This window comes from Oncorhynchus kisutch, linkage group LG28 (genome assembly GCF_002021735.2).
Source record: "Oncorhynchus kisutch isolate 150728-3 linkage group LG28, Okis_V2, whole genome shotgun sequence".
Taxonomy (NCBI): Eukaryota; Metazoa; Chordata; class Actinopteri; order Salmoniformes; family Salmonidae; genus Oncorhynchus; species Oncorhynchus kisutch.
The window spans coordinates 23,112,870-23,131,168 of record NC_034201.2 but is presented as its reverse complement, the minus strand read 5'-3'; the positions used below and the strand labels follow the sequence as shown (position 1 = coordinate 23,131,168).

The window sequence follows — 18,299 nt, the reverse complement described above, 5'->3', positions numbered from 1 at the left end:
TCACTGATGTTTTGAGATGTTGCTTCAATATATCCACATAATTGTCCTGCCTCATGATGCCATCTATTTTGTGAAGTGCACAAGTCCCTCCTGCAGCAAAGCACCCCCACAAAACAACATCACATTTGGGATGGTGTTCTTCGGCTTTCATGCCTCCCCCTTTTTCCTCCAAACATAATGATGCCAAACAGTTCTGTTTTTATTTCATCAGACCAGAGGACATTTCTCAAAAAAGTACAATCTTTGTCCCCATGTGCAGTTGCAAACCATAGTCTGTCTTTTTTATGGCGGTTTTGGAGCAGTGGCTTCTTCCTAGCTGAGCGGCCTTTCAGATTATGTCGATATAGGACTCGTTTTACTGTGGATATAGATACTTTTGTACCTGTTTCCTCCAGCATCTTCACAATGTCCTTTTCTGTTGTTCTGGGATTGATTTGCACTTTTCGCACCAAAGTGCGTTCTTCTCTAGGAGACAGAACATGTCTCCTTCCTGAGCGGTATGACGGCTGTGTGGCCCGTGGTGTTTATACTTGTGTACTATTATTGTTTGTACAGATGAACGTGGTACCTCCAATTGACTCAAATTATGTTAATTAGCCCATCAGAAGCTTCTAAAGGCATGACATTTAAAGGCACAGTCAACTTAGTGTATGTAAACTTCTGACCCACTGGAATTGTGATACTGTAAATTATAAGTGAAATAATCTGTCTGTAAACAATTGATGGAAAAAGTACTTGTGTCATGCACAAAGTAGATGTCCTAACCGACTTGCCAAAACTATAGTTTGTTAACAAGAAAGTTGTGGAGTGGTTGAAAAACGAGTTTTAATGACTCCAACCTAAATGTATGTAAACTTCCGTCTTCAACTGTATATCATATTATCATTCATGGTACAGTAGTATTGCAGATTCAAATCACCATTTTAAGATTTTTAAAAAACTTTGCCTACCTGTTTGTAACTTGTTTTGTATTTTTCCCAGCAAAGAGATATTCATTATTTTATCACAGATATATAATTACCTGCTCCTAAATACCTGGCATGCAGACATGGTATATACTATAATATAAGGGAATGATATAGTACATTGTCATGACTGTCCTGACCAGGTCATTTTACAGGAGACCACAACCCTACAGATTATCTCTCAACCCCAACAGAGGAGGAGAGATCTAGGGGTCTGAAGATGTGGGGGGGTTTTATGATCCCTCACGCCCCTGGTAAATCTCAGGCCACAGACAAATTCCTTTGTCCTGTTACTATGGAGAACCAGCCTCAGAACATTAAACATGAAATAAAGGGACTTTGGAACAATGGTTTCCGTCAGCCACAATGGTGGTCATGACGATAGATGGAATATGAAAATGTATGTCATTTTTGTTTTGTTATTAAAGGTTAATAGATGACGTTATTACGAAAACATTGTAATGTGAAGAGTTTTCCTAGTATATGTTTGATGTTTATATATTGTACGTTGTGTGGAAAATATCTAAATCAAAGAGAATGTTTTGGGGAAGATGAAATGTTAAGTTAGTTGTCTAAAATTGGATTTGAATCAAATCTAGACCTTGCCTCATTAACTTGGTATGCCCAGAGAATTGCCCTAAAGGCGGTTACGCCCACTTCTGACCCAAGGGTATAAAACCTGTGAGTATAGAATTTACAGGGAGACTACGTGACCCCAGCTGCAGCAAGGTCTAAAAAGTAAACGAACCCAGAACGCAACGCAAGTTTGAAAACAAAGAAATCCTTTTCTACCCAAGCTACGGATGAGTATCTGTGTCTAAGCGGGTAAATTCAAGTCGAACCACCTAGCCTCCATCTCCCATCGAACCGTGGTATCTAAAGGGTTTCATTCCTATGCTGTGAGCTCTGAGCTACAGAGCCGTCTGTCCTCAGAAGACCCCTTCCAGAGCAAAGGGTGAGGGAACAGACTCCTCAGCCAAAAGGACACTGACATCGGGAGGACGAGCAGGGAGGTGCGCAGGAGAAGTGTGTCATCGAACAGCTGAACGGTCCATGCAGAGAATCATCAGAGATTATCCCCACGTAATTGCATCATTATATTCTGACCCATAAGAGCGGCAGTTTGGGGCAAGGCTAGGGTTAGAATAACATAGCTGACAAATTCACCCAAATGTATATTTCTCGTGTACTTTCTTTTTTCTCTCTCTTTTGAAATCCCCATTGTGGGTAACACGCGCTATCGTGTGTTGGCCCGTTATACTAAGTTCTAATCAATAGCCTATAATGTGTTTTGTCTATGTGTATCTTTTATCATATTTTTTGCTTTTTAGTAAATAAATATTAAACTAAGATTGGTGTGGTACGAATTCATTGGTGAGACCCGGGTCTGTGCAGATTCACGGGCTATACGACGTTCAGAACGAGATTGGTAGAGGCAACTGGTTCATTAGAGGCTGTTGTAAAATCGATATTCTGATATTCTTTGAGTTAATTTGGGAAATAAAAACTCAATAAAAACTAGTTTTCCCATGGTGCCCCAGGTTTTTTTTTTTATATATATTTTTTTACCTTTATTTAACGAGGAAAGTCAGTTAAGAAAAACTTCTTATTTTCAATGACGGCCTAGGAACAGTGGGTTAACTGCCTGTTCAGGGGCAGAACGACAGATTTGTACCTTGTCAGCTCGGGGATTTGAACTTGCAACCTTCTGGTCACTAGTCCAACGCTCTAACCACTAGGCTACCCTGCCTAGGGTAGTCAATCAAGTCAATCAAATCAAATGTTATTTGTCACATGCGCCGAATACCTGTTGTATGAAATTACCGTGAAATGCTTACTTACAAGCCCTTACCCAATAATGCAATTGAAGAAATAGAGTTAAGAAAATATTTACGGTACGGAGTCAATGTGCGGGGGTACAGGTTAGTCGAAGTAATTTGTAACATGACTATGTATAGATAATAAACAGAGAGTAGCAGCAGTGTAAAAACAAAGGAGGGGGGAGTCAATGTAAATAGTCTGGGTGGCCATTAGATTAATTGTTCAGCAGTCTTATGGCTTGGGGGTAGAAGCTGTTAAGGAGCCTTTTGGTCCTAGACTTCGTGCTCCGGTACCGCTTGCCGTGATGCAACCAGTCAAGATGCTCCCGATGGTGCAGCTGTGGAACTTTTTGAGGATCTGGGGACCCATGCCAAATCATTTCAGTCTCTGGGGGGGTAAAGGTGTTGTTGTGTTCTTTTGTCTTGGTGTGTTTGAACCATGATAGTATGTTGGTGATGTGGACACCAAGGAACGTGAAACTCTCGACCCGCTCCACTTCAGCCCAGTCACATTGAGATGTTGTTGTCCTGGTACCACACTGCCAGGTCTCTGACCTCCTTCCTATAGGCTGTCTCATCGATGTCGGTAATCAGGCCTACCACTGTGTCGTCAGCAAACTTAATGATGGTATTGGAGTCGGGCTTGGCCACGCAGTTGCGGGTGAACAGGGAGTACAGGAGGGGCCTCAGTGTTGAGGATCATCGTGGCAGATGTGTTGTTGCCTACCCTTACCACCTGGGGGGCGGGCCGTCAGGAAGTCCAGGATCCAGTTGCAGAGGGAGGTGTTTAGTCCCAGGGTCCTTAGCTTAGTGATGAGCTTCGTGGGTACTATGGTGTTCAATGCTGAGCTGTAGTCAATGAACAGCATTCTCACATAGGTGTTCCTTTTGTCCAGGTGGGAAAGGGCAGTGTGGAGTACGATTGAGATTGTGTAATCTGTGGATCTGTTGGTGCGGTATGAGAATTGGAGTGGGTCTAGGGTTTCCGGCATGATGGTGTTGATGTGAGCCATGACCAGCCTTTCAAAGCACTTCATGGCTACCAATGTGAATGTTACGGGGTGGTAATCATTTAGGCAGGTTACCTTCGCTTTCTTGGGCACTATGGTGGTCTGTTTAAAACATGTAGGTATTACAGACTTGGTCAGGGAGAGGGTAAAAATGTCAGTGAAGACACTTGCCAGTTGGTCCGGGCATGCTTTGAGTACACGTCCTGGTAATGTCTGGCCCCACGGCTTTGTGAATGTTGACCTGTTTAAAGGTCTTGCTCACATTGGCTATGGATATCGTGATCACACAGTCATTCTGAACAGCTGGTGCTCTCATGCATGCATCAGTGTTTCTTGCCTCGAAGCGAGCATAAAAGACATCTAGCTCATCTGGTAGGCTTGCGTCACTGGGCAGCTTGCGGCTAGGTTTCCCTTTGTAGTCTGTAATAGTTTTAAAGCCCTGCCACATCCGACAAGCGTCAGAGGTGGTGTAGTAGGATTCAATCTTAGTCCTGTATTGACGCTTTACCTGTTTGATGGTTCATCTGAGGGCATAGTGGGATTTCTTATAAGCGTCCAGATTAGTCTTCCGCTCCTTGAAAGCAGTAGCTCTAGCATTTAGCTCGGTGCGGATGTTGTCTGTAATCCATGGCTTCTGGATGGGATATGTACGTACGGTCACTGTGAGGACGATGTCGTCAATGCACTTTTTGATGAAGCCGGTTGCGCATGTGACACGCTGGTAGAAATGAGGTAAAATGGATTTAAATTAGCCTGAATTATAGTCCCCGGCTATATTTTAGGGAGGTGAATGAAGTGGACACTGGATTATGTGTACATATACATGCTTTGAATTACTGTGATAAGAAATGAACTGTTTTCTAGTCTTGCAAATGTAGAAATATAAAAATATTTGTAATATTAATATTAAACTTTTGCCCAGTCATATTTGTATTTATTTTTTATTTAACATATATTGTGTACCAAGATGTTATGCATTCAATATCGCCATCAATATGATAATGATCACCACCTTTGTTATTGTCACAGAAATGAAGGATATCAATTCAATTCTGGAAATGTTATTAAGTAGAGCAATGCATTTCATGAGTTTATTAATCGATGATATGTCCCTCATTCTTTTCTTGGGACTTTGCCCGGTTAAACGTTGTCACTGACCACAGTTCTGTGACCAGCTATGCCTAACCTTATCAAAACCTTAATCATTATTTAGGAAAATTAACCAAACTGGTTTTATGGGAAAACTTCAGTCAAGAAGACCGACTTGGCTCGGTGCTGAGAAATCCTGCGCATGCGTTGGAAGTTTCTGCCGCAGACAGCAGCAGCAGTGATTCGGCAACGCAGAGTAACAACAAATAGCAAAACAAATCTCTATTTGAATTTTAAACCATGGCGATGTTTTAAGCAATGCCTTTTGAGGAGGTACATGGAGAGTAAGTATTTCTACCTAATATCTGATTTAGTTCATCACACAGGAAGATGATTACTTGTCGTAAATGTGTGCAAAGCAGAGACGGCAACAAAGGAGTCAACGTTAGCTAACAAGCTGCTAGCTTTGTGTTTCATTAGTTAGCCTGCTACGAGTTAGCATGCTAACAAGCTAGCCCTTGATCATGACTCTCGGGTCCATTACACATACGAGTCATTGGACCTTAAGTTGTAACTATACAGTAGGATCCTTTAAGAGTACATCTTGGGCAAGCGAACAAGCTGGCTATCGATATTGCACTTACAAAAATTTGATTAAACGTTATTCCCTTGTTCAAATAACTCTTAATTCAAGGTTAGTGGTAGCTGAATTTTGGCATTACGTTCGATACTTCAGTTTTCTCTACTGAATGTGTCAACTAGCCAGCACGGATTATAACGGATTACATTATCCTCAAATTAATTCGCTATACATTATTTTACCTAACCATTTTGTCGAACATTTAGCTAGCTAATGTATTGTAGTTATCGACTATAATCAATTTGTTAGAAAATGAAGATTGTATTTTCTTTATTGTGACATTAACTAGCTAATTGTTTTGAATTACACACAGGTTGATTTTCAGTTCACTGAATAACGAGTCAACTATGTAGTTTACAAGCCTACCACCTCCTCAAAATATTGTCATCTCAGCCAGGGGCGAATAGCGGGTGTGTTCTTCTCTGGGGAGATGGATAATTAATTGATTGCCAACTTTCTGCATTTGGACAGCCTGCCGCTGGTGGGAGGGCCAGGTCGAATTTGTTGTGCTTACAGTAAAGTTATGCAGTGTGTTGCCCAATTGCTGTGCTGCTTTGACTGAATCATCCAGTAGCCATGCAAGGGCTCCAGAGTGGCACAGTGGTCTAAGACACTGCATCTCATTGCAAGAGGCGTCACACCTGGTCCGAATCCAGGCTTTATCACCTCCGGCCGTGATTGAGAGTCAGATAGTGTGGTGTACAATTGGCCCAGCGTTGTCCAGGTTTGGCCGGGGCAGGCAGCCATTGTAAATGAGAATTTGTTCTTAACTGACTTGGCTAGTTAAATATATAAAAAATGTTAAAAAATGTTAAAAGGGTTAATAATTTTTATGTTCGGTCTGTCTCTGTGAGGTGGAGGCTGAGAGAGACTGGAGAAGCACCTGACATAGCTAACAGTGGCAAGAACAAAACAAGACGGGGGTCAGATGTGTCAATTCCACCATATTCAGATTGATCTGACAGTCAAGGATGTGATGTCAGAAACTGTTATCATTTTAGCAGGTCTTTTTTTCTGATAGGGCTACTGTTCCTCATTTTCATAGACAGACACTCAGTATTGTGACTGTCTCACAGTTTAGCATGAATATAATCTCTCTCGACGATCCAGCATTTAGTTGTCCCTATATACATCAGGGTATTATTAGTGTTTAACTTGGACTCCTCTTGCACAAACCAGTGAGAGGTTTGGCAAGGTAACAAAAGCTCGACCTCGTGCATCTGGCTTTTTACTTTGCAGAAAGCTGTTTGATTGGTCAGACTGGCTGAGGCTTCCTATTCGAACGAGATCCAATTGGCATGAATCGAAATGTGAATTCCCGGTTGATGAGTAAACCAATTGTACATGTATATGGAGGAGGGGGTAGCCGCAGCCCAGAGTATAGATGGGTTAGCTGACAACTTTACGAAAACTATGTGCGTGCTTCCATGGGGCAGAAGCTAGCCTGTCATTGTGATTCTGGATGGCCAGGATGACCAACCAACAACTGTAACAATGCATTTGAGACAAGTGCTCATTGTGCAAATGTATTTACGTATTCAATAAACATTGGAGACGAATTATAGCTTGCATGCTGTCAAGTCTTAGCCAACCCCCATGTTTTGCCCCATAGTAGTGCATGCTTCGGTTTTGTTGCTAAACAACAAACCTGTCTATGTGGGAGTGGGTGTGTAGAAACCGCTCTGCTATCCACCTAATTTTGGAACGCTTTTAAAACACGAAAACCAAACGCGGGAAACTATGTATACAACTTCCTCCGCGCTTCTGCATTATCATAATTCATATGCCCTGGCCTACTAACTGTTAGCTTGTTAGCACAGGCCTGCTAACTGTCTAAATCGCCGTGTCCCCAGCCAGCCCAACCACTCACTGGACCCATATTTATTTTCAATCTCTTTTTGATTTTTTATTAGATTATACATTCCGGTACCCTGCCTCACCCAATGTGATACGGAATCGCTATTATTTTTTATTTGAGAATACATTCAAGAACCTCCAGAAGCTAACCAGCTAATTAGCTACAAGCTGTTTAGTCATTGTTAGCCACTGCTAGCGGCTTTTACCTTCTGCACAGCCAGCCCTGTTTTTAGCCTGGATAATACTCGCCAGTCTATCAGTATCGAACTGTCTCTCCACAACAACGCTGGATTCCTGCCGTAATCCCTGGACCACTACTGCTGATCTTCACAGCTAGCTTGCACCCAGTACCAAAGCTATCCCTGAGGCCCACCTCCCGGCCTACTCAGCTGTTCACCCGAACCCCACTCATACACGGCTAGAGCCCAATACTCCACCGGATCCTTGCTGTAAACTCTGGACCTTGGCTAACGCCACTGCCACGAAGCTAGCACCAGTTAGCCGTGAGCCAGGCACATCTCCCTGTTAGCAAATTAAATTCTACAATACCTCTTTCGCCATCTGGCTTGGATTCTCTGTTGTCACGGCCCCCCGCCGCACCACCACGACTGGTCTGCCGATGAATACTCCATCCGCTGTGCCTTCAACCGGCCTCCGTCTGAGCAGACCCCCCCCCCCCCCCTACCATCCCCGGGCTACTAACTTTAAACGCCGTGTCGCCTGTGTGCTAGCGTAGTGGCGGTTCCATCTACTGCTGCCCCCTGGACACTATGATCACTTGGCTACATAGCTGATGCCTGCTGGACTGTCCATTAATCACGGTACTCCATTCTGTTTATTTACGTTTTATCTGTCGGCCCCAGCCGCAAACTCGGGCTCTGTGTGTAGTTAATCCGACCCTCTCTGCCTAGTCATCGCCATTTTACCTGCTGTTGTTGTGTTAGCTGACTAGCTGTTGTTGTCTCACCTGTTGTTTTAGCAAGCTCTCCCAATCAAGACCTGCGATTACTTTATGCCTTGCTGTATGTCTCTCTCAAATATCAATATGCCTTTTATACTGTTGTTCAGGTCAGTTATCATTGTTTTAGTATACAATGGAGCCCCTAGCTCCACTCCTCACACCTCTGATACCTCCTTTGTCCCACCTCCCACACATGCGGTAACCTCACCCATTATAACCAGCATGTCCAGAGATACCTCTCTTATCATCACCCAGTGCCTGGGCTTACCTCTGCTGTACCCACACCCCACCATACCCCTGTCTGCACATTATTCCCTGAATATATTCTACCACGCCCATAAATCTGATCCTTTTATTCCTTGTCCCCAACGCTCTAGGCGACCAGTTTTGATAGCCTTTAGCCGCACCCTCATCCTACTCCTCCTCTGTTCCTCGGGTGATGTGGAGGTAAACCCAGGCCCTGCATGTCCCCAGGCACCCTCATTTGTTGACTTCTGTGATCGAAAAAGCCTTGGTTTCATGCATGTCAACATCAGAAGCCTCCTCCCTAAGTTTGTTTTACTCACTGCTTTAGCACACTCTGCCAACCCTGATGTTCTTGCCGTGTCTGAATCCTGGCTTAGGAAGGCCACCAAAAATTCTGAGATTTCCATACCCAACTATAACACTTTCCATCAAGATAGAACTGCCAAAGGGGGAGGAGTTAGCCTGCAAAGTTCTGTCATACTTTCCAGGTCTATGCCCAAACAGTTCGAACTTCTAATTTTACAGCTCCCAGCTGTGCCCTGGACACCATCTGTGAATTGATCGCCCCTCATCTAGCTTCAGAGTTTGTTCTGTTAGGTGACCTAGGATATGCTTAACACCCCGGCAGTCCTACAATCTAAGCTAGATTCCCTCAATCTCACACAAATCATCAAGGAACCCACCAGGTACAACCCTAAATCCGTAAACATGGGACCCTAATTGACATTATCCTGACCAACCTGCCCTCCAAATACACCTCTGCTGTCTTCAATCAGGATCTCAGCGATAACTGCCTCATTGCCTCTATCTGCTACGGGTCCGCGGTCAAACGACCACCCCTCATCACTGTATAAAGCTCCCTAAAACACTTCTGTGAGCAGGCCTTTCTAATCGACCTGGTCCGGGTATCCTGGAAGGATATTGACCTCATCCCGTCAGTTGAGGATGACTGGTCATTCTATAAAAGTAACTTCCTCACCATCTTAGACAAGCATGCTCCGTTCAAAAAATGCACTACTAAGAACAGATATAGCCCTTGGTTCACTCCAGACCTGACTGCCCTCAACCAGCACAAAAACATCCTGTGCCGTACTGCAATAGCATCGAATAGTCCCCGCGATATGCAACTGTTCATGGAAGTCAGGAACCAATACACGCTGGCAGTCAGAAAAGCAAAGGCCATCTTTTTCAAGCAGAAATTTGCATCCTGTAGCTCTAACTCCAAAAGTTCTGGGACACTGTAAAGTCCATGGAGAACAAGAGCACCTCCTCCCAGGTGCCCACTGCACTGAGGCTAGGTAGCACGGTCACCACCGATAAATCCGTGATAATCGAAAACTTCAAGCATTTCTCAACGGCTGGTCATGCCTTCCTCCTGGCTACTCCAACCTCGGCCAACAGCTCCGCCCCCCCGCAGCTACTTGCCCACGCCTCCCCAGCTTCTCCTTTACCCAAATCCAGATAGCAGATGTTCTGAAAGAGCTGCAAAACCTGGACGCATACAAATCAGCTGGGCTTGACTATCTGGACCCTCTATTTCTGAAACTGCCCGCCGCCATTGTCGCAACCCCTGTTACCAGCCTGTTCAACCTCTCCTTCGTATCATCTGAGATCCCCAAGGATTGGAAAGCTGCTGCGTTCATCCCCCTCTTCAAAGGGGGAGACACCCTGGACCCAAACTGTTACAGACCTATATCCATCCTACCCTGCCTATCTAAGGTCTTCGAAAGCCATGTCAACAAACAGATCACTGACCATCTCGAATCCCACTGTACCTTCTCCGCTGTGCAATCCGGATTCTGAGCCGGTCACTGGTGCACCTCAGACACGCTCAAGGTACTAAACGATATCATAACCGCCATCGATAAAAGATAGTACTGTGCACCCGTCTTCATCGACCTGGCCAAGACTTTCGACTCTATCAATCACCATATTCTTATCGGCAGACTCAGTAGCCTTGGTTTTTCTAATGACTGCCTTGCCTGGTTCTCCAACTACTTCTCAGATAGAGTTCAGTGTGTCAAATCGGAGGGCATGTTGTCTGGTTTTCTGGCAGTCTCTATGGGGGTACCACAGGGCTCAATTCTCGGGCCGACTCTTTTCTCTGTATATATCAATGATGTTGCTCTTGCTGCGGGCGATTCCCTGATCCACCTCTACGCAGACGATACCATTCTGTATACTTCTGGCCCTTCCCTTCCGCGGCCTCCAACTGCTCTTAAACGCTAGTAAAAACCAAATGCATGCTTTTCAACCGTTCGCTGCCTGCACCCGCACGCCCGACTAGCATCACCACCCTGGATGGTTCCGACCTAGAATATGTGGCAATCTATAAGTACCTAGGTGTCTGGCTAGACTGTAAACTCTCCTTCCAGACTCATATCAAACATCTCCAATCCAAAATTAAATCTAGAGTCAGCTTTCTATTTCGCAACAAAGCCTCCTTCACACACGCTGCAAAACTTACCTTAGTAAAACTGACTATCCTACCGATCCTCGACTTCGGCGATGCCATCTACAAAATAGCTTCCAATACTCTACTCAGCAAACTGGATGCAGTTTCACAGTGCCATCCGTTTTGTTACTAAAGCACCTTATACCACCCACCACTGCGACCTGTATGCTGTAGTCGGCTGGCCCTCGCTACATGTTCGTCGCCAGACCCACTTGCTCCAGGTCATCTACAAGTCTATGCTAGGTAAAGCTCCGCCTTATCTCAGTTCACTGGTCACGATGGCAGCACCCACCCGTAGCACGCGCTCCAGCAGGTGTATCTCACTGATCATCCCTAAAGCCAAAACCTCATTTGGCCGCCTTTCCTTCCAGTTCTCTGCTGCCTGCGACTGGAACGAATTGCAAAAATCTCTGAAGTTGGAGACTTTTATCTCCCTCACCAACTTTAAACATCTGCTATCTGAGCAGCTAACAGATCGCTGCAGCTGTACATAGTCCATCGGTATATAGCCCACCCAATTTACCTACCTCATCCCCATACTGTTTTTATTTTATTTACTTTTCTGCTCTTTTGCACACCTGTATGTCTACCTGCACATGTTCATCTGATCACTCTACTAAATTGTAATTATTCACTCCTATGGCCTATTTATTGCCTACCTCCTCATGTCTTTTGCACACAATGTATATAGATTCTTTTTTTCTACTATGTTATTGACTTGTTTATTGTTTACTCCATGTGTAACTCTGTGTTGTTGTCTGTTCACACTGCTATGCTTTATCCAGGTCACAGTTGCAAATGAGAACTTGTTCTCAACTATCCTACCTGGTTAAATAAAGGTGAAATAAAATAAAAATGTGCGCCACTAAAAATCCCTGCATTAGCATGTTTCTGTTAGCTGATACATCATGAGAAAATACACTTTCCTGCTAATGTGCCTGGACCTTGTAGACTAAACTGCAGAGAAAACCCCCATAACTGATCCAAATGGTTGCCCAATCTGGCAGGCTGGATGCAGTTATTTAGAAAATAATATGCATAAAAAACACCAGGCTTTTGAGCGTTTATTCAAATGACATAGGCTATTCACTGTAGTTTAAGACTGGAGTTTTGTACTCACTTGAAACAATAGTAATGTTGTTGTAGCCTAGGTAGGATACATTTATTGTCCCCATTTCTAAAACAATAGGGTAGCTTTTCGAGCTGCGGACGTGGGGACTAGCAGGTGGTGCACTGAGCTCAGCCTTGTGAGGTCACATAGTTATATGATAGTTTTTGTCTTTCGCTGTGTAAATTCACTGGATATATTCTGAGCTTATAAATTATGGTCTAATATAGGCTACATCCTAGGCTATATAGGCTGTTCCTTTTAAATCCCAGGAAAAGCCGGCCTGACGCTTACTTCAAGTTATTTTCTTTAGCCAATTTCTTGTCTAAAAATGTAGGCCTAATCAATAGTGGAGCTTTGCGTGCCCAAGGACCACAGAGCGCAGCCTGGAGGAACGCACCACAGATCTGCCATTTCATAATATTTTAGCATTTTTCTTGCATTTTGACAAGTAAATATTTACCCTATAGCCCTAATATTTAGCAAATGAATGGCCTAATATTTAGCTTCTTACTTTGGATACACATCACTCGCCTGTCTCTTCCAGCTGTTCCCATGCGCAACAGGCTATAGGCTACGCAAGCGCCTCCGCAATAGGCCATTCCTCTTCTCGTGAAGAAATCTCAGGAAAAACTGTAGCTGCAAAAGCTATAGGACATTTATTTGGGTACTTTTTTTATACTAGGCCTAATAGCCTATTCGGGAAAGAAGCAGGCTTGCTCTTGCTAATTGCTGACTCTAAAACAGGCCTACAGTATAGAAATGCATGTCAGGGACAGTTGAGAGAGTGCATTGGTGTCAGAGGTCGACCGATTGTGATTTTTCAACTCCGATACCAATTACTGGAGAACCAATAAAAGCCTATGTCGATTAATCAGCCGATTTTAAAATAAAAAATATGTATTGCAACAATACTGAATGAACACTTATTTTAACTTAATATAATACATCAATAAAATCAATTTAGTCTCAAATAATGAAACATGTTCAATTTGGTTTAAATAATGCAAAAACAAAGTGTTGGAAAAGGAAGTAAAAGTGCAATATGTGCCACGTAAAAAAGCTCATGTTTAAGTTCCTTGCTCAACATCAGAACATATGAAAGCTGGTGGTTCCTTTTAACATGAGTCTTCAATATTCCCAAGTAAGAAGTTTTAGGATGAAGTTATTTATAGGACTATTTATCTCTCTACCATTTGTATTTAATATACCTTTGACTATTGGATGTTCTAATATGTACTTTAGTATTGCTAGCCTGATCTTGGGAGTTGATAAGCTTGAAGTCATAAACAGCTCAGTGCTTGAAGCACAGCGAAGAGCTGCTGGCAAATGCATGAAAGTGCTGTTTGAATGAATGCGTACGAGCCTGCTGCTGCCTACCACCGCTCAGTCAGACTGCTCTATCAAATCATAGACTTAATTGTAATAACACACAGAAATACGAGCCTTAGGTCATTCATATGGTCAAATCCGGAAACTATAATTTCAAAAACAAAACATTTATTCTTTCAGTGAAATACGGAACTGTTACATATTTTATCTAACGGGTGGCATCCATAAGTCTAAATATTGCTGTTACATGGCACAACCTTCAATGTTATGTCATAATTGTGTAAAATTCAGGCAAATTAGTTACGGTCTTTGTTAGGAAGGAAATGGTCTTCACACAGTTCGCAATGAGCCAGGCGGCCCAAACTGCTGCATATACCCTGACTCTGCTTGCACAGAACGCAAGAAAAGTGACACAATTTCCCTAGTTTAAAAAAATCATGTTAGTAGGCAATATTAACTAAATATGCAGGTTTAAAAATATATGCTTGTGTATTGATTTTAAGAAAGGCATTAACGTTTATGGTTAGGTACACATTGGTGCAACGACAGTGCTTTTTTCACGAATGCGCTTGTTAAATCACCCGTTTGGCGAAGTAGGCTGTGATTCAATGACAAATTAACAGGCACCGCATTGATTATATGCAACGCAGGACAAGCTAGATAAACGAGTAATACCATCAACCATGTGTAGTTAACTAGTGATTATGTGAAGGTTGATTGTTTTATATAAGATAAGTTTAATGCTAGCTAGCACCTCACCGTGGCTCCTTGCTGCACTTGCATAACAGGTAGTCAGCCTGCCACGCAGTCTCCTCGTGGAGTGCAATGTAATCGGCCATAATTGGTGTCCAAAAATGCAGATTACCGATTGCTATGGAAACTTGAAATCGGCCCTAATTAATCGGCCATTCTGATTAATCGGTCAACCTCTAGTTGGTGTGATCACTTTTGGCCGGTTCCAAGTTCCATTGTTGCATTGCAAATAGTTGTACAGGACATAGAGATGAGCACAGTGAAAAAGAAGACCCCAAATAATTGACAACCATTAGAAAAATGGAAATCACTTGCAAACCACTTGAGCAATGAGGTAATGACATACTGTAAAATATGTGCAGACAAAATGGCATTTGTTGTTGAATTGCTACATTTAAATGTGAGTTACTATATTTTTCATTAGGCCTACATGTACATTGAAGTATTATTTGCCGTTTTCACTATGACAATGAACACACCCTGAAAACACTGAATGCTCCTAACCCCGGTACCTGTTCATTAGAGACCTCATGAACAGTCTAGTGTTACCACCTTATTAATAGGCAACATGCAGTAGGATGCGTTGATCAGTTGAATGATGGGTGTAGGACTGTAGAATGATTCACTTTCCTCTAGTGTGGATGCTCACCAACGTTTTATAGAATAATACAACAATGTCATTACAAAATCCTATTAACATGGATTGCTTCATTCTCACTCATACAGATGGAGTGATATTGATATTGGTAATATTTGACACTTGATCACTTTTTGAAAAGTGCAGTTTAACAGAATGTCTGCAGACCCATGCTAGTTCCCATATAAGGATATGGCTGTGACTTGATAGCATTGTAAACGACAAGGGAAGCATTATGATATCAACCAATGTTATTTTCTTACCCCACTCCTTTCCACACGCCCATACTCTGGTCACCATATTGGGCTGCAGCTATATGGGAAATGTTTGGGGTTTCGAGAGGGAGGGGGATGTTTCAGCCTGTGTGCCTCGACAGATCTGGTTTAGGTGACTACTCATTACAAAGAATAGATTTCTTCCGGCTGCAATTCTGGACACCTATTACCATGCATTTTTAGCAGATGGGATCTTTTCTGTATTTGTGCAGATTCACCAAATGCTACCCACGATCCAGTGGAGCCTGGGGTAACGTTACATTTTTTTTCAAGTGGTCAGTTTCATTCTATTACTGCTCAGCTACTTGTGCTGTCAAAATACCAGCTCAGTTTTTCCTGTAACCTGTAACTTGTACAATGGGATGTAGGCCTACTACTGTTTAATGGTTGTCTTTTATGCAATGTTGAAGAGCCACTCTAGTTTATAAGAGTGTAATACTGTATCTGTGATTTGATATCAGTCGTGATTAGGGTTGCAAAATTCAAGTAATTTTCCCAAAATTCACTGGTTTCCCGGATTTTGTCCTTACTCCTTCGTAATTCCGGGAGTCTTCCAACCAGGATTTCTGAGGGAAAAAACAGGTAATTTTGGGAAAGTTCCAGAAGTTTGCAACCCTAGTGATGATATGCTGACCAAATGAAGTGCCATTTCACCCACTAATTTACCGTTTCTGGTCACAAATGAACACTTCAGTGTCCTTCAATATGTTGTAGAATGTAGCAATGTTATGTCCTGTCCTTACTCGTGGAGTCTGACAGTTTTTAAAGTGCAATTTCCTTTGCCAACTGGGAGAGCAGTTATTTAATTTACATCAGAGATCTAATCATTCTGCTCTTTGATATCTTCTGCTTACTCCGTCAAAAATGAGAGCTTGACATTAGTTTGCCCGAGAGTGGCGCTTTACATCGTTGCGCAGTTGCCCTACATTTTCCAAAGGGTGGATAATTCAATTTCAAACACGTGTTTCCCGAGAAACGCAGACTCCTTGACTCAGTGCAATTATCGAGTATTGTAAGGGATGATTTTGTCATCTGGGTGCTACGTTTCCACAACGAAGAGCCATTAAGTGATTTAATGTTCTTCAATGAATCCCAGACAGTTTTCTCTTGATGCTCAAGACTTACATTAGTGATGCAGTATTACATTATTGGTTGTCATTTCAATTGTATTGTTTGGTAAGGAATGATGAAGCCTCAATAGTTGAAATGGGAAATGCATAGAATGGAAATGGTCTACTGTCTAAATTTAAGATTCGCTGTAAGGTATTAAAACATCTTGATGAGAAGATTAAATTATTATGCCCACTCATATTTAATGTATCATATTATTTAGCCTTTTTTTTTTACAGGCGCTGTCTGCTCCATTAAATAGCCTTTCTTTGTAACAATGCCTTCATTATAGAGAGAGGGTGGTTCGATAAATTGGCTCTCATTTAGAGAAGGCACTGTTGTTCTCAAGTGCAAAGCACCACAATGCATTGCAACCTAAATGCATGTGCTAATTAGCCACTGCAAGAAGCCACCATACAGGCTTTATAAGTATGTTTTCTAATGTTCATGTTTAATTGACCTGCCAGTGCAACGTATGACTCTAGCTGAGGGCAAATGAAGAGGAAAGCATATTTGTCATTAATGTTTTTTCAGTAAACCACTTCAGGCTGGCAGAGTAATATAGCAGATATTAATTAGGTGCTTTTGTGGCTAGTGTCAGTAATGCTTGGCTAAAATAAATCTCAAACAATGTCATATTTTTTTTAATCAATATTACTGGCATATTTCCATATTAAGCATAAAGGCTAGGCTACATGGTTTTAGTGTCAAATAAGTTTTAGGCAAATTGGAGAGATATTTGGCTAGCCGATTTAAAAACGATCCAATGGGATTCATTCATCATGATACTACCTCTAGATCTACCATGATCTGACCTAATATTCAGCTGCTGCTGATGTATTTTAATAATAGGTCATTTTAAGTGAAGATGATTGTCCCCACAGAGAGAGTGAATCAGATACACCACATCAGTTGACATTTTATTCTTCAAAAGATTCTGTACTAAGGTCAAAATGTAGGCTAGGTCTATAGAATATCCATACATACTCGTTTTAAACAGCGGTAACAGAACGCCTTGGCAGCAGCTAATGGGGATCCATAATAAATACAAATACGGGATTACATCAAGTCATGCTTGATTTCTCGGAACCTCTGAGTTCTAGGCTATGAATAACAGATCACAAGGTACAGAGAAAGAACAAAGAACTTGAGTAGTTTTTCTGATGTTTCCACTGTTGTTGGGAATTGATTTACTGGAAAGCTCATTAAGATACATTGATTTGTGACAATTGTGATTCAGCACCGCCTGTTTACTGTGAAATACCCTGGAAAAAACGGCATCATTTTATGATGCGATAATTGTCTGTGCTGGAATGAGGACTGAGTTTTGGAAACCCTGCTCTAGATGATAAAAGTTTATTTAAAAACTGACTAGAGTTTTGACAAAAACTTGACAAAATGTTATAGTAATGAGAAACATGTCCACAGACACTGCTTTTATGTAAGAAATATTATAGTTTAATGTTAACTATTAACTAGTGTAGCGTTGTTATGAATTATGGACTTACTACAGCAACAGTCTCTGTTTTATTCTAATAAGTTAGGTTTTTCTGAAGTAAAATATTGAAAAAATTACCAGAGAATTTAACCTGGACACATTTTGGTAATGAGAATTAGGGGTGACCTGGTACTGGGCCATAAACTATGCATCTTACTTTTCAGAATGATAGAACATTTTTGTGGATGCATTATGGTTTTGTAACTGCGTACTTTCTACAGACATGGTTAAAACTGGTTTCATGAGAATGTTGGCCAGGGCACACACACAGATGGGGCCGAGCTATGTCTTAGTACTGTGTTCGGTTTTTCTGTTGGATTTTTTCATGGGGAAGCAGAAAGCACCAGTAACTCGGTCAATAAAAAGTGGTCCGATGAAGCAGATGCTAAGCTACAGGACTGTTTTTCTAACACAGACTGGAATATGTTCCGGGATTCTTCCGATGGCATTGAGGAGTACACCACATCAGTCAACGGCTTCATCAATAAGTGCATAGATGACGTCATCCCCACAGTGACTACATACATACCCCAACCAGAAGCC

At 42.2% G+C, this 18,299-nt stretch overlaps 1 protein-coding gene across 2 annotated transcripts in view; it reads left to right on the top strand.

Annotated features, from left to right (window-relative positions):
- The window catches only part of LOC109873434 (protein FAM222B-like), a 75,765-nt gene that overhangs the window by 4,120 nt on the left and 53,346 nt on the right, over window positions 1-18,299 (top strand). The window contains exon 1 of one of the 2 annotated variants that reach the window (XM_031808648.1): window positions 5,022-5,228. The exons of the other annotated variant lie outside the window; for it this stretch is intronic. The gene's annotated coding sequence lies outside the window, so the exon portion shown is untranslated. Of the gene's footprint in view, window positions 1-5,021; window positions 5,229-18,299 lie in introns of those variants that run through there. 2 annotated transcript variants of the gene reach the window in all.